At 48.2% G+C, this 23,675-nt stretch overlaps 1 long non-coding RNA gene across 1 annotated transcript; it reads right to left on the reverse strand.

The window, feature by feature from the left end:
• Nucleotides 1-12,229: 12,229 nt before the first annotated feature.
• LOC125111798 (uncharacterized) lies at nucleotides 12,230-20,386 on the reverse strand. The gene is made up of 3 exons (XR_007130941.1): nucleotides 20,279-20,386; nucleotides 19,250-19,350; nucleotides 12,230-12,407 (listed from the first exon to the last, which is right to left on the reverse strand). It is a non-coding gene; the product is annotated as an uncharacterized LOC125111798 (long non-coding RNA).
• Between the last annotated feature and the right edge of the window lie 3,289 nt (nucleotides 20,387-23,675).

A 23,675-nucleotide genomic window follows, 5' to 3' on the forward strand; every position in this document is an offset into this window, starting at 1 on the left:
AAAGAAGTTCATTCTGGTTTTTTTTTTTCAGATTCCACACGTCAGTGAAAGCAGTTGATGTTGGTGTCTCATTGTCTGACTGACTTCACTTAGCATGATAATTTCTAGGTCCATCCATGTTGCTAAAAATGCCAGTATTTCGTTTCTTTGAACGGCTGAGTAATATTCCACTGTGTATATGTACCACATCTTCTTGATCCACTCCTCTCTCAATGGACATTTAGATTGTTTCCATGTCTTGGCTATTGGAAAGAGTTCTGCAATGAACACTGGAGTACATGAAGACACCAGCATTTTTAAAAAGCCTTTGTGGGTGAGAGGCAGGATGGGGGGTGAGATGGCAGCAGGAGCCCCCGGCAAGGGGTGGGGGCTGCAAGCTGTGCTTGTTTGGAGGCTCCAGGGAGTGGAGAGAGAATGAAAAACTAGAAAACTTCAAAGACTTCTAGACCAGGGCCACCCCCAGGACGACAGCCCAGACAGCCATCTCTCTGTACCTACATAGCTGTCATCATCCGACCGGCCTGGAGAAGTCCACAGGGACTCAAGCAAGATACAAAAAAAAGTGGCATCTGAGCCAAAACCCCATTAAGTTAACTTTCAACACACAGAATCATCCTTCAAAGCATTTATAGCTTCTCGCCAGCTGGGCTATGAGTAAGTGGATGGCACTTCCCCAAAGTCCTTCTAAGTCCTTCCCCAAAGCCAGTTTTTTTTTTTTTTTTCCTTTTTAGGGCCGCATCCTCGGTATATGGAGGTCCCAGGCTAGGGGTCAAACCAGAGCTGTAGCCACAGGCCTATGCCACAGCACAGCAACACAGCATCCAAGCCAAGTCTGCAGCCTACACCACAGCTCACAGCAATGCCAGATCCCCAACCCACCAAGTGAGGCCAGGGCTCGAACCGGCATCCTCATGGATCCTAGTTGGGTTAACCGCTGAGCCACAAAGGTAACTCCCCCAAACCCAGTTTATATTGCTCCAGACAGACCCACTATTCAAATGGTTTGACTGGATAGAAAGAAAAAAGTAAATAGATAGAAATGCCAAGACACATTAGAGGTAGACTCCCCTCACCCCCCACCCCTATTTTTGGGTGGTGGGTAGCTTTTCCTGATCCTGATGGACTTCATGGGAGAAATTTAGAAGCAATGAAAATGAAACCAATCTCACAGTTCAGGATTACCTATTTTCCTGTGCAGTAGTAACTAGTAGTGAATTTGCCTTTTTTTCAGTAGGAAAGAGACCACAGGACAGTCATCCATCTATCCATTAACAGGAGTAGGCTGGACACCCATTACCTGCGGGACTCTATGGGGGTGTGAGGATGGGTGGGGAACAGAGCTGTGAAAAGACTAATCCCAGGCCTTTCCCTCCTGGAGCAGAAGCTAGCAGGGAGGGCAGGTGATGAACAGGGCACACGTGTCCTGGGAAAGAGCAAGCAGTCAAGTTCCCAAAACCGTGGGTTCCAGTCCTCCTGCCGCCATTCCTCAGTTCACTCTCCTACCCCCGTTTGATATTCTGAAAGGTGAGTATTAAACCACCCACACCTGGGTATCTGTACAGAAACCAGTTATGCACGCCCTTCCATTTCCTGGCACTAGACTAGGCACAAGGAAAGGGAGGTGAATAGGAGACCATGGACAGAAGCTCTGGACCCTACAGAGCAGGTTCTCAGGAAACACGCAGGTTCTCAGGAAACACGCAGGTTATAAGGCATCCATCTCCCTGTCTGCAAATGACCAGTCACACATGCAGCCTTGCCTGTGCCCCAGTTTCTGCATGACAGGGGCCCTGCCACTTCTGTTGAAGGCACCCTCCCCACCTTCCTCACCCCTCCCCTGCCTGCAGCTCGCAGCCCCAGCTTTCTGCATCCTCTGGCCCCAGCTTTCCGCATCCTCCAGGTTGGTTTAGCAGAAAAGGACAGGAAACAGCGGCCATCGATGGGCCTCCTTAACCTGCTCTCTGAACTCTCTGAGCAGTGGTGGCTGGCCATCTCACCGAGAACGGAGCCTTTTCACTTCCAAGATGCTGAAGTGCTGCCTTCTCATCCCAGCTGGTGCCCCTCGGGATCAGACACACACACCTGTGATCCTCAGCCCAGCGGAGGTGGAAGTGGCTGAAAAACACCTATCACAGCCACTCAGAACTTCAAAACAGCTTTGAATCCATTCATTTTCAAAAATGATGCTTGGAAGTTTGATAGGATTTTTTTTTTTTTTTTCAAGTTTAGAGGTAGGCGGGAACTTTGGACACTGAGGACAAATGTAAAGAAATTTAAGTGGGAAGCTGAACTTTCTCTGGCGTGCAGCACAAATCAGCTGTGTGGTCACTGCACACCAGGCATTTCTTAGTTTGGGTAATGCTTCAAGAGAAAGGAAAGACCAATGGCTTTCCTAGTCCCCTGGGAAGAAAATACATCACTTGCTGTAAGAGTAAATCAGCAAGTGTATCTGTAACTCCCCCTCCATTCTCAGGGGACTTCAGAAAAGAGGATATTTGAAATCCTTATGGAGGGGCAACTAGAGAATAATTTTTATCTGCTGCTGTTAGGAACCCAATTAGATGTATTTTGAGGAAAGGGTGTATGTATATTAGATTTTAATTAAGTAGTGTTAATTATAATCTATGAGATGTGCTTACTGCTTATCAGATAATTATGAGAAAGCCAATTTGGCTGCTGGCTTGTGACTAATTAAGTGGAATTAGTAGTGATAATTATAGATTTAATTTGGGTTTGCCTTTATTGGAAAAGGGGCAAATCTGCTCAGGGGAGGGTGGGTCTGGGTGAAAGGGCAGAATTCACAACCCACCCAGAGAACATCCTGAGTTTTGAGAATGAGAGGGTGAAGGACGAGGCCTCTCCTCTGCCTCGCCCCAAATTCACCCTCTGGTTTGACCGCTTCTCCCCCTAGAGTCCCACCCCTTCCTCCTTCAGACAGCAGTTGGGGTCAGTGTCGCCAAGGAAGAGGTGGATTAGACCACATGAGGCCAGAGCGATCTGCCAGGGGTCTTCCAGGCTGCATCAGGGAGAAAAGCTTGCCATGTCCTCAGTGAGCAGCCCTGCGGTGGGTCTGACCCACGTGGGGAGGAAGGACCCACAACAGCCGGCACCCCAGCTCCAGGCCTGCCATCAATGCTTATGGAGATCAGTGCAGGCATATGTGAGCTGCTTTCTTTCCAGCCACCTTTCTTCCAGAAGGGATGCGAGACGAATGCCAGATCTATAATTGGAGTACAGGGTCTACACCTTCAAAGGCCATGGAGACTAACCTAAGCTGTAGACAAACTAAAAAAATAATCATTTCTGCCCCATGTTTCCATTTGATACACTATTTTGACATTTCAATTTCGTGTTTCCTCATTTAACATGTGCTTCTTCCTGGTCTCCAATATTAGACTTTGGATTCCTCAAGAGCTGCAGCTGTATCCATTTTTTTCATTTTGTTGCCATTCCCTACTATCTAATAAACTCCCCCGGGGCTACAGCCCTGAGGGGTAGAGTTAAGTGAAAAAAAAGTCCCACCCGCCAAACTGATCCCAGGCTGTCACTCTGTACCATTGTTATCTTGGGCAAATCACTTAATCTACTTAAGCCTCAGGGCTGTTTTGTTGCCTTTTTTCCAACCTGTAAAATAAAGATAATAACAGTGCTCCATTTAAAGGACACATAAGGATTAAATACAATAACTTATTTAAAGCTTAAGGCCATGCCTGGCCCATAGCAAGCCAAGGTAAACCAGTCTTCCTCGGGGTGAGCAGAGGCCCTGAACACCTGCATCTGAGCCATGTGGTGTGGACATAACAGGTGCTCATGCCTGTATGCCACCCCAGATCTCGCGAGTCAGAAACTGGGACAGTGGCCCAGGGGGTCCATTGTCCTTAAGACCCTCAGATGATTCTCGGGCAGAGTGACCTCTCAGGGCCACCACAACAAATGTAGTTCTCTTTGGGCACAGGTGATGGTTCTCTCACAACACCAAACACAAGCACATTCCTGCATGGGATCCCCCATCTCAGCCCCAGACTCCCCCAACTCAGCCACAGTCCTGACCCAAGCCAGTTACAGAAGCTAAGCCAGGTAACGACCTGTAAAACCCCACTGTCTGTGTTGTCTTATTAGCAGAGTTGCAGCCCCTGCTGCACAGACTCTGGGGGAGGGGGAGGGGGTGTCCCTACACCTGCAGGGAGGTTAGAGGTCGGGAGGTAGTACTCCAGGCACACCCTACAGCAACTCAGCTAAGGTGCTGCAGGGCCAGCCCTGCCCAAGCTGCTGAGCATGGCACTTGGCCATCTGGACCCAAAATGATCCTCACATTCCCAGTGAGATACTCGGTGGGACCAGGACGGCACACAGCAGTCCTTACTGGGTGCTGCTGACTTCCTCTGCACTTCACCACCCTCAGCCCACATCCCTGCTGGGAGCCATTCCAGCCCCTAGCCCCAGAGTCCTGAACTCTGAACCTTGCCTTCCAGGCACCAACCAGGGAGCTGGCCAGGACATGTGTCACTTCCCCATCACAAAAAAGCGCAAAGTCCCAAGCGGGGCCTCCTCCTGACCCAAGTGATCCTGCTCCAGAAGCCCTGACCTGATACATGGCGCTCCAGTCTCCCAAACTCCCAGAATCTTTGCCTTTTAAAGACAAGGATCCAAGTACATGCGGCTTCCTGTCCCTCCGTGTGGTCACCTGATCTCTGTCTCAGTCACTTAAGACCTCATTAATCTTAAGCTGGGTCACTTCTCTTAGGCCTGGCATCCTCTGAGGTTGGCCCTATTAGAATTGTTCATTTTACCTAGACTGAGGTCCCTGTGATTACATAACCTGCCTTCATTCACAGACCCAGGAGGGATGGACCCAGGCCTTGAACCTGGAGGCAGCTTCTAGAATCCTCACCTTGAAACATGACCTTCTGCTTGTCCTGAGTTCAGGCTTACTGGGAACTGGCGCCATCCTTACCCCACAACACCCCAGGTGTTGTGGCCAAGTCGCCTCTGCTGACCCTGACTCCTGACTGTGAGTCCCCCATGTGTCCCTTCCTCACTGAGGTGCCCATATGCCCTCAGGTGGTGCCTCTCGGTCGTTTTCTGAGGATGAAATCCTAACCATTCTCCTATAGTCTAGACCCCACATTACCCATGAAGCCATCTCTTTCCTCTGAAATCACTCCCATACTAACTCACCACCCTGGTTAATATGCACCCAGCCACTGTCATTCTGTCATCCGCATCTGACTCTCCTAAGTTGCTTGCAAGCTACTTACAGAGGATCATGTATTTATCTCTTTTAAGCTTGATGGCATCTACCCCCGGGCTCTACCTAAAGCTGGTACAATAGGAAGAGATGATTGAATAAGTTTTATCTAAATGAACTGCATAGTCTGAGGCTATGAACAAAAAGTCTCACCATCCTGCCTTTCTGGGATTAGCAACAATGCAAGGGCTTATCCCCACCCCAACGTGGGGGTTGGGGGCTGGTGCACAAGAGGCTGGAGCCAGGTCTACGCAGACCTAGGTAATGAGGCCTGAGGTTATTACCAAGGTAGCATAGCGCACTGATGCGAAACAACTTTCTAGAGATTGTGTGTGTGTGTGTGGATATGAAAGTACAGCACACATTCGGGGCCCGGATTTCATCATGAAGCTAATTCAAGACATTCACTGGGCAGCTTCTATATGCAAAAATACACAAGATTTCCTGTCCCAAAAAGGCTCACACTAATCAAATATTACATTAACGAGTCCCTAAAGAGGAGGAGTCTAATCAGCTCATTTTGTATTAGAGAACGGCAAAGCCCAGAGAGGGAAGGTACTAGCCAATGGCCACACAGCACAGCTGATCCAGCACCAGAATCCAGTCTGTTCTATAGGAGCAGACACTGCCTGCCCTCCCAGAATTACAGACACACATGGAGCAGAAGCTGCTACTTCAGCTAGTGAGAAGGAAAGTGTTCAGGCCATTAAGGGGTGTTGTTTTCTAGCAGGAAAGCCCTCGGATCATCAGGCCCCTTCAGTCCCTACCGAAATCCATAGTTAACGTAAAATCTCCACCCAAGTGTGAACCAGCAGCTCAGACTACAAGTGTCATATTAGCGGTGTGTCTGAACTAAGTCTTGAGAGAAAGCTGAAAGCTCAAGAGGCTGAGATGAGGAAACAGGGCAGGGGGGCAGCGGTAAACAGTCAGGTAGAGGATGCGGTCACCACCTTACAACAAAATAAAGCAAATGCGAGGCATTAGGTGTCCCAAGGGGAGGGAAGAGCACAGAGGGCAGGACAGGACGTGGAGGGCTTTCAACTCAGGGGCAGGCAAGTACAAGGGATCGAAGCGGGATTCCTAGACAGAAATGAGGGAGGAGGCTGAGGTCAGAGCAAAGGGCTCGAAGCGTCGTGCGAAGGAGTCTGTCCAAAAGGAATCCTGGAGGGCAGCGTGTGCAGTGGTCTCTGAACGAGACTTTCGAGCTCAGAGGCAGCCTGAGCAGCAAAGCAGGGACTGCGGATAAGGCGCCCAGCCAGGCAGGAGGCAGGGACAGCAGGGAAAGTATGGTTCTTGCACCCAAGGGACACCACCAGGCTGGCTCACCAGATTTGCAGACTGATGGGATCCAGAGGGACAGTGAGGGAGGAGAGGAGTCACAGGTATTTGGGATAATAATGATGCCAGCATCGGTATCCAGAGAAGGGATGTTACCGAGTCGCTGCAGTCCCAAGTTTGAGGTGGCCAGTGGCATCTAGCAAGGTGTTCCCTTGCCAGAGCAGCCAGCTTGTTTGGGCTCCAACTCCCCCTCCTAAAATAAACCACAGGAAACAGTACTCAGGACAGCACGGGGGACTTACCAAGTTACACAGAAATATTGGCATCACAAGAAACCCCTGGAGAGTCTGAGATCTGCCTTGATCTTGAGTGGCTCTGGGGATGGGGAGAAGCAGTAGCCCTTAGGATGGAGGATGGCAGAGATGGAAAGGGAAAGGAAGGTAGGCAAGGAAGTCGTATGCCTTCTCCTATTACTTCTGTCTCATGCTGCCCGTAGGCAAAACTTGTTTCATTGCCACTGAAAATAGCTGCTAGAGCTTTGAGATGTAATAAAGATGACAAGATAAATAAATTAGGGAGAAGAACAATGTTAATGAAAACCAGATTATTTGGAAAAAATAAATTATCATCTACTTAACTCCACATTCAAAGACACAAGATAGTTTAGAGCTGAAATGAGAAGGTAAAATCAAAAATATAATAGAAGAAAATATGGAAGAATCTCTTTGTGACCTAGAAGTGGAAAAAATTGCTCTTTAAAAAAGTCTAAAATGGTCCACAAAAGTTTAAGAATTTTTTTTTTTTTTTTTGGTTTTTAGGGCCATGCCTACAGAAGTTCCTGGGCTAGGGGTCGAATCAGAGTTGCAGCTGCCAACTTATGCAAAGTCATAGCAACGTGGAATCCGAGCCTCATCAGGGACTGACACCACAGCTCTCTGCAACGCCGGATCCTTAACCAACTGAGCGAGGCCAGGGATCGAACTCACATCTTCATGCATGCTGGTAGGGCTCATAACTGCTGAGCCATGATGGGAACTCCACGTTCAAGAAATTTGATCACATCAAAATTAGAAGTAAACTTCTAACCATCATGATAGAGGAAAGGGGGAAAAAAATATTTGAAGCGCCTGAAACTGACAAAAGACTAGTATTTAGAATGTGCAAGGAATGCATACAAGGGAAAGACAGTAACCCTCACAAAAACGTGGGCAAAGAATTTAAATGAGGGATTTAAAGGAGAAATGCAAAGAGTTTACAAGTATGTGAAGAAATACTTAAATTGGTGATCAGAAAATCCTCAAAGTAAAATAAAAATGATACATTTACACCTGTTCGACTACCAAAAATTAGAAAGTTGGCTAAGCCGGGTAATGAAGGCTGTTGAGAAGGATGTCCCACAGCACTTAAGTGTGTGGGCACTGCCCTGCCATTGTGGGGGACGCTCAGATTAAGTGATGTACCCCCTGCATCCACCATTTTACTCCTGAGGACAGAAACCAAAGAGGTCTATAAGAAATATTTTTAAAGATGCTCATCTCAGCACTCACCTTGCAGGTAATTGGGTATCCACAAATGGCAAGAGTGGACCAACACAATGTGATGGATGTGCCCCACTGAGACTAAGAGTTAGATCAACACAGGGAAATAAACAGTGCAGGAAAGAAAACACAGTATAAAATAGTAAGAATTTCATGTTAAGTAAACTCTCTATACATAGGACCCTAAAAGGATACACATTAAATCCACTTGAATGGTTCTTTATAGGAGAATGGCAGTGAAAAATAGAGATAACAAGAACAAATTACATAAGGAGTTCCCGTCATGGCACAGTGGTTAACGAATCTGACTGGGAACCATGAGGTTGCGGGTTCAATCCCTGGCCTTGCTCAGTGGGTTAAGGATCTGGCGTTGCCATGAGCTGTGGTGTAGGTCACAGATGTGGCTCGGATCCCGTGTTGCTGTGGCTCTGGCGTAGGCCTGCGGCTACAGCTCCAATTAGACCCCTGCCTGGGAACCTCCATATGCCACAGGAAGCGGCCCTAGAAAAGGCAAAAAGACAAAAAAAAAAAAAGAATTACATAAATAAGACAAGAAAGGACTTAATACATGGTTTGATGATGGTAATATCCCATCAATGACACCAGATCTTCTACCTTGAGATTCTAAATTAAAAGGAAAAGAAAGAATGCAAGCAACCAACCAACAGTTGGTGACTCTGAGAACAAGAATGAAGAGGAAGACCAGCAAATACACTGGAAGTGATGGCCAAGTCTGTGGTCAGGTGGTGGATGTGCTGCCAAAGAATGGAACTAGGAAGAGAGAGCAAGAGGGCTGAGGACACGGGAGAAGTGGAGAAAGCTACAGGAAAAGCAGTTCGGTACTTTTCCAAGTCATTTGAAGGCAAAAAACTCCTTGATGCAAAAGCCAGCTAGAGAAAACAAAATAATTTCAGATAAATTTCACTAAATAATGTGATGTAAAATAGTAAAATAAAATCCAGTAGCATATTTGAAATTGCACCAAATCCAAGGAGAGTTCATGCCAGGCATTCCAGATTTCAACTACAGAAGAACAATAAGTCATTACATTAAAATATAGAGGGGGAAAAAATCATGTAATCACATTGTTAGATGCCAAATGAGCTTCTGTTAAAATTAACAATCATTCATACTGAAAAGAATGAAAATTTTAGACAAAATAGGAAAAAAGGAAACATCCTAAAGCTCAGTTATAAAAGCAGAACTAGCAGCAAAGCTCATATTAAATTTTGAAATATAAAAGGCAATTCTATAAAATTACGAAAATGCAGTATCCATCCAGAGATTTTAAATAAACATGGGGGGGGGAGATAAATGTATTATTATCTAAAACAATGTAATTATTTTCCTAGAAATTCAAGTAAAAATAGTAAAACTTGCTAAGCTTTGAAAAAGTGACTAGATATAAAATATACTAAAAAACAGTCAATTTCCTTTATACCAGCCATAAGTAGTTGTAAAGTCCATTTATAAGGAAAACCCAATCAAAACATCAAAAACTGTAGCATGTCTGGGAATTAATTTAATAAGAAATACAAACCACATGAATAAAACTATAAAGAGTTATAAGAAGACATTAAGAACAGCCCTGAGAGATAGATTTGCTCTGATCAAAGCCTCCTCCCACAAGGATTTGGATTCCTCCCTCTTCTCACTGTACTGAAGATCTTCCTGGTCAGTGGATGTCATCAAGTTACTCTCTGTACTGGGTCAGTCTTCTCATCCTACACAACACACTATAGCATCACCCATGTTTTTAAAAGCAAAATAAGAATTCCATTACCACACCAAACCTCACAGAAAAATATCTCCAAGGGATTGCCTATGGTTAACAGAGTCAACTCTCATTATTCACAGATCCCATGAATGCAAATCTGCCTTCTCCCCCAAATCTATCTGCAACCCCCAAATCAACACTCGGGGTATGTTTGCAGTTATGGGTGAACGTGCTGAACAGCACAAGACTTGATTTGCCCTGACACACACACGCCATTGTTTCTCAGTGATCACACTCTAAGCAAGAGTCTTTTTCTGTCTATTTAGCACCACATTTTCCCCATTTCCATGCTTTTTGTTGGTCGTTTCACTGTTTAAAATAGCCCCCAAGCATAGTACTGAATGAAGCTCCTTCTACTATCCCTAAGAACAAGAAAGCTGAGATGTATGTTATTGGAGAGAATACATTAGGTAAGCTCTCTTCAGGTATAAACTGTAAGGTTCTGGCCATAAGTTCAGTAGTAATGAATCAATAGTATGTATTAAACCAAGGGCCTTTAAACAGAAATGCATGGAATTCTACATATTGATCAGTTGATGGAAGGTTGTAATCAGAGGCTCACAGGAATATTCCCTCTCTTAGCCCTGGGAGCAATGGTTCCATGGTCACTAATGTAGCTTTCGTAGTGATTTTGCAGAATTAAACCACTGCAAATGGTGAACATTGACTATATTTCAATTTCTTCATGCCCCATTCTTCCTTCAACTACAGTCAGGCATCTGAACTCACCACTCCATTTTAATTACTCCAGATAACAGTTATCAATGACCAGTTCCTAAGGTCCGAACCATCTGCTCACTGGCCTTCATCAAGCTTGACCATCAACATTTGAGACAATAATTACCTCTTCCCCAAACACTTGTCTTGCTCATAACTGCACCATCAGGGCTTTTCTTCCTCTCTTGATGCTTGTGTCTTCACACTGAGAATTCTCACATCGACTGCTGGCAGAATGCTCCCCAGAGCTCAGGGACCATACCTCCAACCTCCCCCCAACATCTCTATTTGGATAATTTTTCAGAGTAAATGCAGAGTCCACAAGGCCTCCAGGTGGGCCCATGGGCTCTGCCTCTTTCCAATGTTCCCATTCAATTAGCATCTCAAACCCGCAGTCTCTGCAGCCTCTACATTCTCAGCAACTTCACTCCACACAACCAGTGCAATGGCAGGCCCTCCAGTCCCACTTCCAAAATATACACAAAACCCAGTAGCAGCTCTCAGCTCCAGGGTTACTGCCAAGATCCAGAGCCCCCTTGCCTTTCATTCCCAACTAGAGCAACAGTTTCCTAAATTGTCCATTTTCCCTCTCCCAACACACATTTAATCTATTCTTGTTACGGAAACTAGAATGTACTGGTAAATTGTAAATCAAATCATTCCCCTTTATGCACATCGCTCCAAAGGACATCTATTGTATTCAGAATAATAGCCAAACCTTTTACCAAAGCCCTGAAGATCCTACATAAGTGAATGAGTGAATCTTCACCTACATCTCTGATCACTTGGGAAAGACCTCCTGTTGCCCCAGGTTCCCTCCCCTCAACCCCACCTCCCACCTGGTCTTTTTTCATCTCCTAAAGCTGATGAGGTGGTTTCTGACCACCAAGGGCCTTTGACTGGCTCTTCTCTCTGGAGTGTTCTTCCCAGATTTTTCTCCAGCTGTCTCCTGGTGATCAGGCCTCCACGAAAATGTCACTCCCTCAGAGAGGATCCCTGAGTACACAGCCCAAAGTAGACTCCCCTTCAGGTGTGGTCCCTTGGATGATCCTTCATAATATGTATGCCATTTGAAAGGGGCTTCGCATGTTTCTTTTGTCCACCTGCTCATCACCAACCTTCCCTCCCCTCCTCTAAGAGGTAAGTTTTTGTAAGAGCAGGAACTTTAGCAAGCTTGCCCACCACAGAGCCAAGAAGAGTTTCTGGTACATAAGATTCTAAGTATGTATTTATCAAATGGATATGTGGTCTTACCGGGGAGCTGCAATGTTGCAGAGATGCTTGGAGTCCGTGTGTCTATAAACTTAAAGTAACCTCAGGCGAAGTCCCAGGGAGGCTGGTGCTTGACTAATCAATAAGAAATTAGTTTGGAGGAACATTTATTAAGCTAACCAAGCCACGGTAATTGAAAGTACTACCGTTCAGTCATAAGACAGACAAACAGATCAATGGTGTCCAAGTGAGTCTAGAAACAAAGGCACGTGCATGGGAAATCAGCAGCCGGCAGAGCAGCATGTCATCAGTGAGGATTCAGGCTCTTTACATTACATACATGGGTAGCTGGAAATCAGCCACAGATGAAGAGTTTATACCCTAGAATCAGCAAATGCTACCAATCAGGGATTACTTTTAAGACTTCTTTTTAAGAAAAGTTTTATGTTCACAGCAAAATCGAAAGGAAGGCACAAAAATTTACTCCAAAACCTCTATCCGTACACAGTCACAGTCTCCCCCATTATCAATACCCCCCAACAGTACAGGTCACAGCTGAAGCTGCATGGACACTTCATAATCACCCGAAGTCCACAGTTTCCATTAGTGTTCACTCATGCTGCTGCACATTGTGGGTCTGTAAGCGTATAAGGAAGAGTGTCCATCATTATAATATCAGTATTTACACTGCCCTAAAAACCCTCTGTGCTCTGCCTATTCATCCATCCCTCCTACCCAGCCGCTGGCAACACTGATCCTTTCATTGTCTCTATAGTTTTGCCTCTTCCAGCATGTGATACAGTTGGAATCACACAGTATTTGGCCTTTTCAGATTGACTTCTTTCACTGAGTAATATGCATTTATGTTTTTTTTCCATGTCTTTCCATAGCTCAATAGCTCATTTCTTTTTAGCCCTGAATAACATTTCATTGTCTGGGTGGACCACAGTTTGTTTATTCATTCACCGACTGAGAGACATCCTGGTTGCCTCCAAGTGCTGGAGATTATGAATAAGGGTTTGTTTATTCGCCTTCAGAAAGCTGGTGCCAAGGACCTAAACAAGCAGAAGTTCCAAGAGCGAGAGTGGACATGAAATGACATGGGGTCGTGACTCTCAGCACCCATCACTAGGGTCTCCATCCAAGCCCAGCCCTGAATCACGAGAACACGCCAAAGAATCTGCTTCAGTGTTATACTCTTATTGTGTTTATATCCCAATAAACCTGAATAAACTTGAATATTTTGTATTCCTAAACATCTATCTTCCACACCTCCCATCCCTAAAAATCTATCTTCTGCACCTAGGAGACATCAATTGAGAAAGGAACTGATGAGGCAGGGTTGGGGGTAGGGTGTCAGCAGGATCAGTGAAAGAGAACAAGGCTCCAGAGGGCAGCTGAAGCCAAGAGAAAATGCCCAGAAAGGCTGGGGGTGCTTCCAGACCACCATCTCTTCTCCACACTGACAGCCGGATCAGCCAGACCCCTCTCTGCAGAAAAGCTTCCAATGGGTCCCATCTCAGATGTTTCTCCTCTCAACCAGAATAGAAGCCAGCATCTATGCAGGCTTTCTTGCTTCTTTCTGACCATCCAGGCCACCTTCATCTCTCCCAGATGTGTGCCCACACTCAGCAGGCAGGCTGCTTCCCAGGTCTCACCGGCTTTATTTAGATCTTTGTTAAAAGACTATCTTGAGTTACTCTACACCCCCTTGACTTTGTTTCTCCCTCGCGGACAGCATACGGTGTCATGTTTACTCGTATTGTTTCTTTTCCCTAGAAAGCAAGCACCATGAGGACAGGAGTTTGTCTATCGCTGAGTGCCAAGGAGCAGCGCCCAACACGGAGCAAGGTGCCTAGAACAGCACCCGACACGGAGCAAGGTGCCTAGGAACGGCGCCCGACGTGGAGCAAGCAGGTGCTCACTGAGTGTCCATTGAATAAGGGAGCAATTGAAGGGCCAGAGGTGTGCAATTCTATAAGGAAGTTGAGCCACTGAACGTGATGAGGGGTGGGCAGTGATGGGTGTTATTCGGGATGACAACAGGGTCCGGGAGGGGTGGAGAACAGGAAACAGCAGAGGTGCGCTGGAAGGCAGCCAGCCCATGGGTAATCTGCCACCTGTCTGGAGTTTGCTGGTGTCACCCCCACCCTGGCCACATGACCACCTCACCCTCAGCATCAGCCTTAAAAAGTGCCTCTTTCCACTTATTTTTGGAAGGCATCACTACCCACGAGGTGAGGAGAGAGATACAACTCATTTGATGGAAATCACTGAAATGGATCTCGAGGGAAGGGAACGAGCTGGGAAGATACCTACTATCTTAGTTCCTGCCAATCAGAATCTCCACCATCCCGTGTGTGAACCCCTGCCAAGGAATCCCTACTTTGTACTTCAAGAAGGTGCTTAGGAAAGATTGGACGAGGAGGGGCACAGACAAGTGCCCATGAGCCAGGCGAGGAACCCAGAAAACCAGCAGGGACAGAACACAGCCCAGCACGGCCAGCTCTAACATCGTCCCTTCTGGAGGTGGGACCTCTGGCCACAGTGGCATAGAGTGTGCATTGCTCCCAGTACATCAAGAAACAGGTGATGGAGTTTAAAAGGCGGGAAGCAATGAGTGCTTGCAATTCAATTAGCAGAACAGATACAGGAGAAGATGGGGCCAGGAAAATAAAAGGATCAGGAACTCAGATTAGGAAACACAGAAACTGCAGAAGAGTGTACCTCTCACTCATCACACCTCCTACCCCGGGATCCCATGGGGAGATCTGCATTTTGATTAAAACTCAGCCTGGGGAAGAACAGACACAGAGACAAGTACAGGAAACAATGCGCTAGAATCACACACAGGATTTAACCATGTACTTAATTCCAACACTCAGAAAACCCACACCATCTCCGATGGGCTGCTTTTTAGATCAGGTGGACCTCATGATCTGTTCTGTCCTCAGACAGAACGCAGCCGGGCCAAACGTAGAATCAGTTAATGTGAGGGAAGAGGTGGGGACCACAGAGCAGGTGCCAGGCTGGCCATCAGCCTGGGTCCCCCACCCGCTGAGCTGCAGACACCGGGCTGGCTGGGACCCTCTGGGAGAGGCTCCACTTCACAAATGTGTACTGAAGGCCTGCTTTGCACGATGCATGCTGCCTTTTTCCTCCTTCCTTTTAGAATCGGGCCCCTTGGGAGACAAACTCTCAGTCCAAGTCAGCTTTTCACCCTTTCTTTACGTGGATAACAGCTAGCATGTAAAAGCAAAGAGGAATAACCTCAACATCCCGAAGATGGGGCCAAAGTCATTGGTAAAAAGCTTTGGCTCAGAAAGCTTTTTTTTCCTTTGGGGGTGGCATCTGAGGCATATGGAAGTTCCTAGACTAGGGCCACAGACACCAGCCCATGCACAACCACAGCAACGAGGGATCCCAGGTGCATCTGCGACCTACAGCAATGCCAGATCCTTAACCCACTGAGCAAGGTCAGGGATTGAACCCACATCCTGATGGATCCTAGTCTGGTTCCTTAACCGCTGAGCTACACAGGGAACTCCCTCCCCCACCTTTTTTTTTTTTTTTAAATGGCATACTAACATGGGGCCCTTTGAATAGAGAGATGAAAATGTGTCTATAACATCTTTTCTTAACCACCATTATTCTGTGGCATATATGTAGTGTAACAGTTAAATAAGTCTTTGTTGCTACACGCTTTTAAAAAATGGATGCCAAGTATCTCTTTGGTGGATAGCTTTGTAGGCATCCTTAATTATTCTGTGAGATTAAGTCATGAAAGTAGGCTCCTATGTGAAGGGGATACATGAGATTTGTAAAGATTTGGATGCCTGTGGCCAAAATGCTTTTCAGAAAGTGTGGTAGTTGCCACTTGCAGAACAGTGTCCTCTGCTGCTGTTCCTGTCACTAGGAGTCCCTTGTGCCTGTGGCTGTGAGAGTGCTTGAAGGGCACAGGGACGCCTCCAGCGGCTTATTGGGGAGTGACGGAGGCGGCCCCTTCAAGGCCTGTTTTCCCAGGAGAAGGCGCTGAGCAGGAGCCTGCTCCGCTCTTAGAGGAAGAGGCTATCTGCCCGAAACAGCCAGGACCTTGAGCTCAAATCCATTAATCCTCTTTATTAAACCTGGGTCACCTCTGAGTCTTAAGAAATTAACCGGCATCTCCCCATGCTAGTACATCCAGAGACAAGCTGTGCCTGGCCTGTTGTCTCCACAGACCCGGGCTCTGGGGTCAGAGGGCTCCCGCTGGCTGGCCTCTGCCTTTGTCAATTTAAAGAACACCAGCCGCAGTTGTACACACTTAGAGCCGAGCCACAGGGGAGGGCCAACCGCCCTCCATCCTTCCAGGCAGCTCTGAGCAGGCCCTGGAGCTCAAGAAGGGGTCCGGTCAAGAATCAGGGGGTCTCGAGGCTCCTCGGAGTCTCCCATCCGGCTCCCCTACACTCTTTGGGGCTGGAGACCAAAACCTGGGAGAAGGGCCGAAACCCTCCCTGCACTGCGTCTAGACTCAGTAGAGGCAACTCCAGAGCCAAATGCGGAAGGGCTGAGAAAGACAGAAAAGGAGAGAGACCCGGCAGGGAAATGCACACAGGTCAAGAGAATCAGAATCAAGACCGGAGCCATGCCAAGAACACAAGGCACAGGCCCTACTCCGCAGCCTTCTCCTCTGCGGTCTGGGCCCCGGGGACCTCGCTCCTTTTCCCGCCCCACCGGGGCACTGATGCTGACAAGACCAGAGACCAGGGGGAGCGAATCTCAGAGGCCAGGTGGATGGAGAATATGAACCCACTTGATATAAAGGAGAAGTAACTAGTGAGGGTTCCAAGGAGAAATGCAAAAGGGGGCGGGGGGTACATGTTCAAAATTAAACCTATAGAAAAATGCAGGAGGGAGCATGGCCTTGCTATAGCTTTAAATGTAGGAGCTGCTTTTTCGCTTTTTTTTTTTACTTTTTAGGGCCACACTTGCAGCATATGGAGGTTCCCAGGCTAGGGGTCGAATCAGACCTTCAGCCACTGGCCTATGCCACAGGCACAGCCACACCAGATCTGAGCCGCATCTGGAATCTACACCACAGCTCATGGCAACGCCAGATCCCTAACCCACTGAGCAAAGCCAGGGATCGAACCCACAGCCTCATGGATCCTTGTTGGGTTCATTAACCCCGAGCCACAAAGGGAACGCCCATGTAAGGAACTTCTGTCACTAGTCCGTACCCATGAATTCCAATCAGGAAGACGTGACCACCCTGCTCTCCAGTCACTGAAGGATGAGCAGCCCACCCCCCTCCTGACATCAACCTTTTTACAAAGTTGGAAGCACAGCAACCTTCATGGAAAGTGGGGAGTGAGGGGAAGCTTCTGGAACCACCACAGGGAGGGGCAGCATTCCAAATGGTAAGGAAAAATAGCTTCTATTTTTTCATGTTTTCTCCTGAATATATGGATAGAAATATTCTACCACGTGGCACAGTCCTAATCAGAATGTGTGTTTTAATGGTCCCCCACCCCCACCCCTACGCTACCCCCCCATGTGCAGGAATGAGAAGCAGGAACCCTTTGGCCACAGGAGAAGTTCATTATTTTGACCTTTTCTTACCCCCTAGGGAAATACTTTTGTTTGTCCTTTGAAATTCTTTGAGACTCACACCCAAAGTTCATCCCTATCCTGGAGGCAGACCCGCTGCTGGATAGGGGTGAGAACAAATATCTCAGCCTTGACCAAGGGCGGCCCACCTGCCAACTGGGTAGAAGAGTTATTTCCAATAATTGAAAAATCTTCCAGGAGATCAGAAATAGATGATCAACACCAGCAGAAAATATATTTTTACACTCTTAGGATGAATTTGTAACATCAAAGGAGAAGCCGCAAAAGCCACTTCTCCCTCTCAAGTGGGCGCCAGCAGATAGCATCCGTGAACACGCGTCAGGGGCCACACCTGCCTCGCCTCACCTGGCCTAGCCTGGCCGGTGGGGCTGGGACCACCACTCTGGCATGAGTTGTGGATGGATCAGCCACTGGCTCCAGGAGACCCCTTGCTCCTGTCAGTCTCCCTCCCAGCCTTAAAGTTACTAACAGGGGGTGCTTTGCGTATTTAATCATGCCAATGTCATTTCACGGACATAATGCTTTTTCTAGGTGTGTCCCGGGTGCCACTCCTTGAGCTGGGGGAAAGAGGGCCAGGCAGGGACCCTCACTCCTCCCATCCCCTCCCCCTTGGGGCTCCCATCCAGGTGGGGAACAGAGCTCACGGCCAGCTCCAAAGGCTCAGAGGCTGCTGGCCACCTGGAGGAGAAATCACACTGCTTGAGTCCTCCTCCTGCTTCCAGCCAATTTCTAGCCCTTTAATTCAATTCCGCTCCTCCTGACCCCAGCAGGCTGGAGTTCCAGAGTTACTTTCAACAGATAGCACCAATTACCGAGGTGCGAAAATAGAAACCTTCGAATTTTGAGAACAAACCCAGAGACGGGGACTTAACTGAACTGAGAAGGAAGGTTGGAGAGAAGAGAGGAGTCTGAGGTGGGGGGGAGGGGGGGTGGCGACAGGCAGGCAACGAGAAGGCAGCTTCAGACACACGCCACCTGGGGGCCCCCAGAGGCATAGCCGGGCCTGGGAGGTACCTGGAGCTGGGACAGTCCTCGCAGGCCTGTGGACCCCAGTCTGAGCCCAGTAGACATTAAACCTGGCAGAGCACCCAGGAGCCCACACATTCTGCAGGGAGACCCTTGCCAGTGGTCGGGGCTTGGGTCCAAAGACACAACATAGAGAAAAGCCCCAGATGCCCCCACCTGGCTCCCAAGGGCACCCTGTGGCCATAGCAACTATGCACAGTGTGTGTGGCGGGGGGGGGGGGGGGAGTGCGTTGGCTTCCTGCTGATTTCTTTGGAGCCACCCCTGCCCCGCTACCACCTCGTGCCCCAAGGTCTGGGACATCCACACACATGCCAGGGCCCAGTAACATTGTCAAAATTAAGTATCTCGGGCTGGTTTATCATTTTGTGGTGATTTAATTAATTCCATGACCTTTCTATATCAGCATACGGTCCCCTATAAAACTTCAATGAAATGATGTTTTAAACAAGGTGTTCCACCTTCCATCAAGCCAGTCTTGTTATTTAAGAAAAAGACATTCATTCCTGTGGGATTACCTGGGACCAGTGACCCAGTGAGACTACCCTTCCCCCACCTGTCCTCTAGAGGGGAACTACTGGGGGGTTATTGGCCATGGCACCCCCAGCCCCAGGACTAAAAGGAATAGCAGGAGCAGAGCCTCAAACCTCCTGCCAGGTCCAGACTAAGACAGGCTGGAAGCACTCAAACCCTGTCCAGCTGTCACGCAAGCTCCCAGGCCGGGCACAGAACCTTGGGAAGCCAGCTGCTCGACCACACTCCACCCCACTTTTGCCCTGAGACCCTCTCAGCCCATCCACCGCTGTGCTTCCTGCCCGCTTCCCGCACAAGCCAGCTTTTCTCACCTGTCCTGGAGGCCCAGCTGCCCTGCTTCTCACCATCATCACCGTTCTCCATGCCAGTGCCTGCAGGGGACCCTCCTCCAGATCCCGCCCCCGCTTGAAGCCTGTGGAATCAATTACACAATGAAATAAAAAGTGGGAGGAAACTCACCCTCCCCAGACTGGAGACTTACTAGGTTTGAACCTTGATGCAACAGCTGACTTGTGGTTTTCTTTCACTTTTTTCTCTTCTGTTTCCTATCCTATCAAGAGCGGGAAACCATGCTCCCGCCCTACCAAAAGGTCACACAGACACAGGGTGGCCGGCTAGCTGCCCAGGCCAGAGCAGTAAGTCCTGCTGATTGTCTTTCAAACTAGAGAATGGCCCCTTGGTGGGGAGAAAGGCAGAAAGGCTCCATATTCTAAACTCTGATAATTTCTTCACCTCATTTTAAGAGATGTAGAAATGAGCTTCATAGAAATATGCTGGCCTAGGAGTCAACTTTATTTTTTTGTTTTTTAGGGCTGCACTTGAGGCATATGGAGGTTCCCAAGCTAGGGGTCAAATCAGAGCTACAGCTGCAGCCCTACACCACAGCCACAGTACATGGGATCCAAGCTGCATCTGCGACCTACACCACAGGTCACAGCAACGCCAGATCCTTAACCCACTGAGAGAGGCCAGGGATCGAACCTGCAACCTCATGGTTCTTATTTGGATTAGTTTCCACTGTGCCTAGGAGTCAACTTTAAAACCAGAGTTGGAGTTCCCCTTGTGGCTTAGCGGTTAACGAACTCGACTAGCATCCATGAGGACGTGGTTCGATCCCTGGTCTCGCTCACTGGGTTAAGGATCCGGCGTTGCCGTGAGCTGTGGTATAGGTCGCAGATGTGGCTCGGATCCCATGTTGCTGTGGCTCTGGCGTAGGCCGGCAGTTCTGATTGGACCCCTGCCTGGGAACCTAAATGCCACGGACGTGGCCCTAAAAAGACAAAAAAAAAAAAACAATAAAAGGCAGACTCGAGTCAGAACTTTGGGATTCTTAAACCCACCTTCTTTCCTGAGCCAGGAGCCCCATGTGGACCATCACTCTCCCCCAGCCCCAGGAACGAACATCACAGCAGCATCACGCCCTGCCTTGAGAAGTTTCAGAGACATGAGAGGGCTGTGGATTTAAACTCAGCTGATCAGCATCTCCCCAACCCCCACACTGTGGCCACAGCTCCCACAAGCCCAGCTATAAATCCTTCCCATCTGTAAACACTCAGATGCAGTTCCCGCCATTGCTTAGCTCTTTTGACACTAATTGCTCTACAGAGTGTGTGCAACTGGCAACACCTTATTACAAGTGAAATATATTATACTGTCCACTTATTGCTACTTTATAGAGATAAAGTATCCTCACTTCATGGGAAAGCTGGCAAAGAATTTGACAAAGTGGCTTCTAAGTAGAAGTCTGCGAGAGGCGACCCCTGGGCCCCATGCTCCATCTGTGTTAGGCTGGAGTTTCCCTGAAGTGCCCCGAAGTTTTTGCCATGGTGAGACCCTCCCTTCACGCTCAGGTTCCATCTCAGAGATGAGCATCCACGGCACAAGCCTTGGGGTAGAAGAGAAGACAAATGCGGTTGCTCTCACTTGGAAACAACAGCACCATGCCATCTGCACAAACGGCCGTCTCCTTCCTACCACAGATGGAACAGGGTACCAAGGAGGCTGGGAGTGAGGGCACTAGATGCAGAGAGATTCAGGAGCAGGGCAGGATGGGCGGAACTAGGGCTCCAAATTGAGACCAGACAGTAGCAGTTTTCAGACAAACATGGGACAGTGCAGGCTGCCTGGGAGACACCCACCAAGCCGGAGTCCCACCTTCAGAACAAGCCACAGCCAGCAGCCTCCATGGACACCTCTGACATTTAACCATCAGAGAAGCCACCAGCCCCAACCTCAGCCTGCCAGCTATTTGGGGCTCTGTCACATGGAACAGAGACTTCAATGACTTCCTCACCAAAGGAAACAAGACTCAAGCCTCCAACTAAATTCCCCTAAACGCTTTCTCTAAACCCAACCCAACATTGCTGGACAGTCCATGTGGTCTGCAAGCTAAGAACATTTCTTACATTTTTAAAGGGCTGTAAAAAGAGGAAGAATATGAAATCAAGACCTCATGGGCCCACAAAGCCTAAAATACTTGCTTCATGGGAAACAGCTGCCAGCCCTTAAAGGAAAGAACGGGAACGCAGAGAGAAAGGAGACTACGGGCAGCTCAGAGGAAAACCTTGGGATGGAGGGAAGGACATGGGTTGGCACAAAAATGCCACCAGGAAAATGATGCCTGCTTTCCTCATCACAGCTTCGGGGGAGAAATCTGATTAATCATGCTCACTGTGCATGCTGGAAGGGGACCGTGTGTGCAAGCCTCGCCTTTTGTCTTGGCGATGTTTTACTGCTGTCTCTGTCCACGCCAGCGCTGAGACTTGGCCAAGTGGGACAGGGCGGCCCCAGGAGCTAGCAGATAACAAGGAGATGGAATGATGGAGAGGGGCCCATTGTCCCCACCACGTTTTGTGTCTCCGAGATACCAAATTGCCTGATCGCTTTGACATTTCCAAGACCAAATTAAAATGCGCCACCATGGAGACAAAATGTCATTAGCCTCATTATAAGTGATTGTGTTAAAATAAATACAAAAATAAAGTGGAAATTAGTCCAAACCATTAAAATACAGAAGTGAAAGTGGCCAACAGGGACCTTACACGAGACAGACTAAGAAAGGTTGAGACACCCCCAAGGAGGCAGGAGAGACGGATGGAATGAGGCGTGGGCGCCAAGGCTGCTGCAGCTCAGCCACCACCCCTGTCGCCTGGCCTCACTAACCTAGATCCCTTCTCCAGCAAGCTGAAAAATTGACCTCATCCTTTACACTTGTACATCAAGAGCTTCACTTCTGGAGTTCCCTGGTGGTTCAGAAGGTTAGGGATCTGTTGTTGTCACTGTTGCAGCTCAGGCCATGGCTGGCCCTGGAACTTCTGCACACCACAGGCACGACAGAAAAAAAAAAAAAAAAAAACTTCACTTCCAAGTAGGAGGAATACGGAGTTCCCATCATAGCTCGGTGGAAATGGATCTGAATCATGAGGATGCAGTTTCGAGCCCCGGCATTGCTCAATGGGTTAAGAATCCAGTGTTGCCATGACCTGTGGTATAGGTCACAGACATGGCTTGGATCTGGCGTTGCTATGGCTGTGGTGTAGGCTGGTGGCTATAGCTCTGTTTCAACCCCTAGCCTGGGAACCTCCATATGCCACAGGTGCGGCCCTAAAAAGCAAAAAAGAAAAAGTAGGAGGAATAAAGAAATGGTCTTCTGAATTGGAGACTGTCGTCTTAAAGATGGTTCCCGGGAGAGAAGGGATAGGAAGCCCCTTTGGGCAGAGAGATAAGTGCCCCTGACTAAGGACAGGGGTTACCCTCACAGGGCAGCCCTACTTTTCTCAACAGGGGTGACCAAAGGCAGAGCTTCTACAAGTGTCACTGAACCACACTAGCAAAAAACCCACGTGCAGTAAATCTAATCTACTGGCATGGGGTCTGGATGAAGGAAAGTGCAGTGTTTATTGCAGACGCCAAGCAAGCGTCTGCAGCTGGTGCTCAAAACACCCAAACTCCCAGATAAGTTTCAGGGAGGCATTTTTAGAGGCACGTGGGGGTGGGGATGGAGGAGTCAGGGGGAACACGTGATCTGCTCGTGCACATTTCTCTGAGTGGCTGTTTGTGAGCTCATGGGGCAGGGTCACAGCAGTTAACATTACCAATCCTTAGGCTCCAAGCTCATGGTCATCAGGCTGTTAATGTCTTCCATTTGGTGGCGGTTTTAGCATCTGCCAAACAACTCAGAAAATATGCATTGGGTACTGCTATCTGGGTACTTCAGAGAGGAGCTAGAGCAGAGGGTAGGGGGAGGAATCTCTTAGGTACGGAGGGCCCAGGTATAGGATACACCTGAGACAGGCTTCTGATTACATCTTTGATGCGAGCTCAGCGCTTACCCCAGATCTGCCACCCGCATGGGCTCACCTCCCCTCCTGCCCCTCAGTCCATTTACTCTCTGCTGCTTTACCTAGCCTGCCTTTTGACCCCACTCTTCCCTGTTTCTTTCACCCATACCCACTTTCCTTTGGCACCTCAGACTTGACCCCAGAAACCTGGGTCCAGTCACATGTAATCCATCCACTGCATTTCTCATTCCCACCAGTGGACATTTGCCCTGATGCCTAGTCTTATGGACACTGACTATAACAAGCAATGGTGTGAACCATGCCTCCAAAAGGAAAAGAACATATTCTTGCCTTAGCTCCTTTGAAAAAGGATGGTAATTCCAGCTACAGCTGTCCCCACCCAACCCCCCAAACCCCCCCTCCCATGAAAGCCACCCAAAACCCATCTCTGGAGGAG

Source organism: Phacochoerus africanus, chromosome 11 (assembly GCF_016906955.1).
Source record: "Phacochoerus africanus isolate WHEZ1 chromosome 11, ROS_Pafr_v1, whole genome shotgun sequence".
NCBI lineage: Eukaryota > Metazoa > Chordata > Mammalia > Artiodactyla > Suidae > Phacochoerus > Phacochoerus africanus.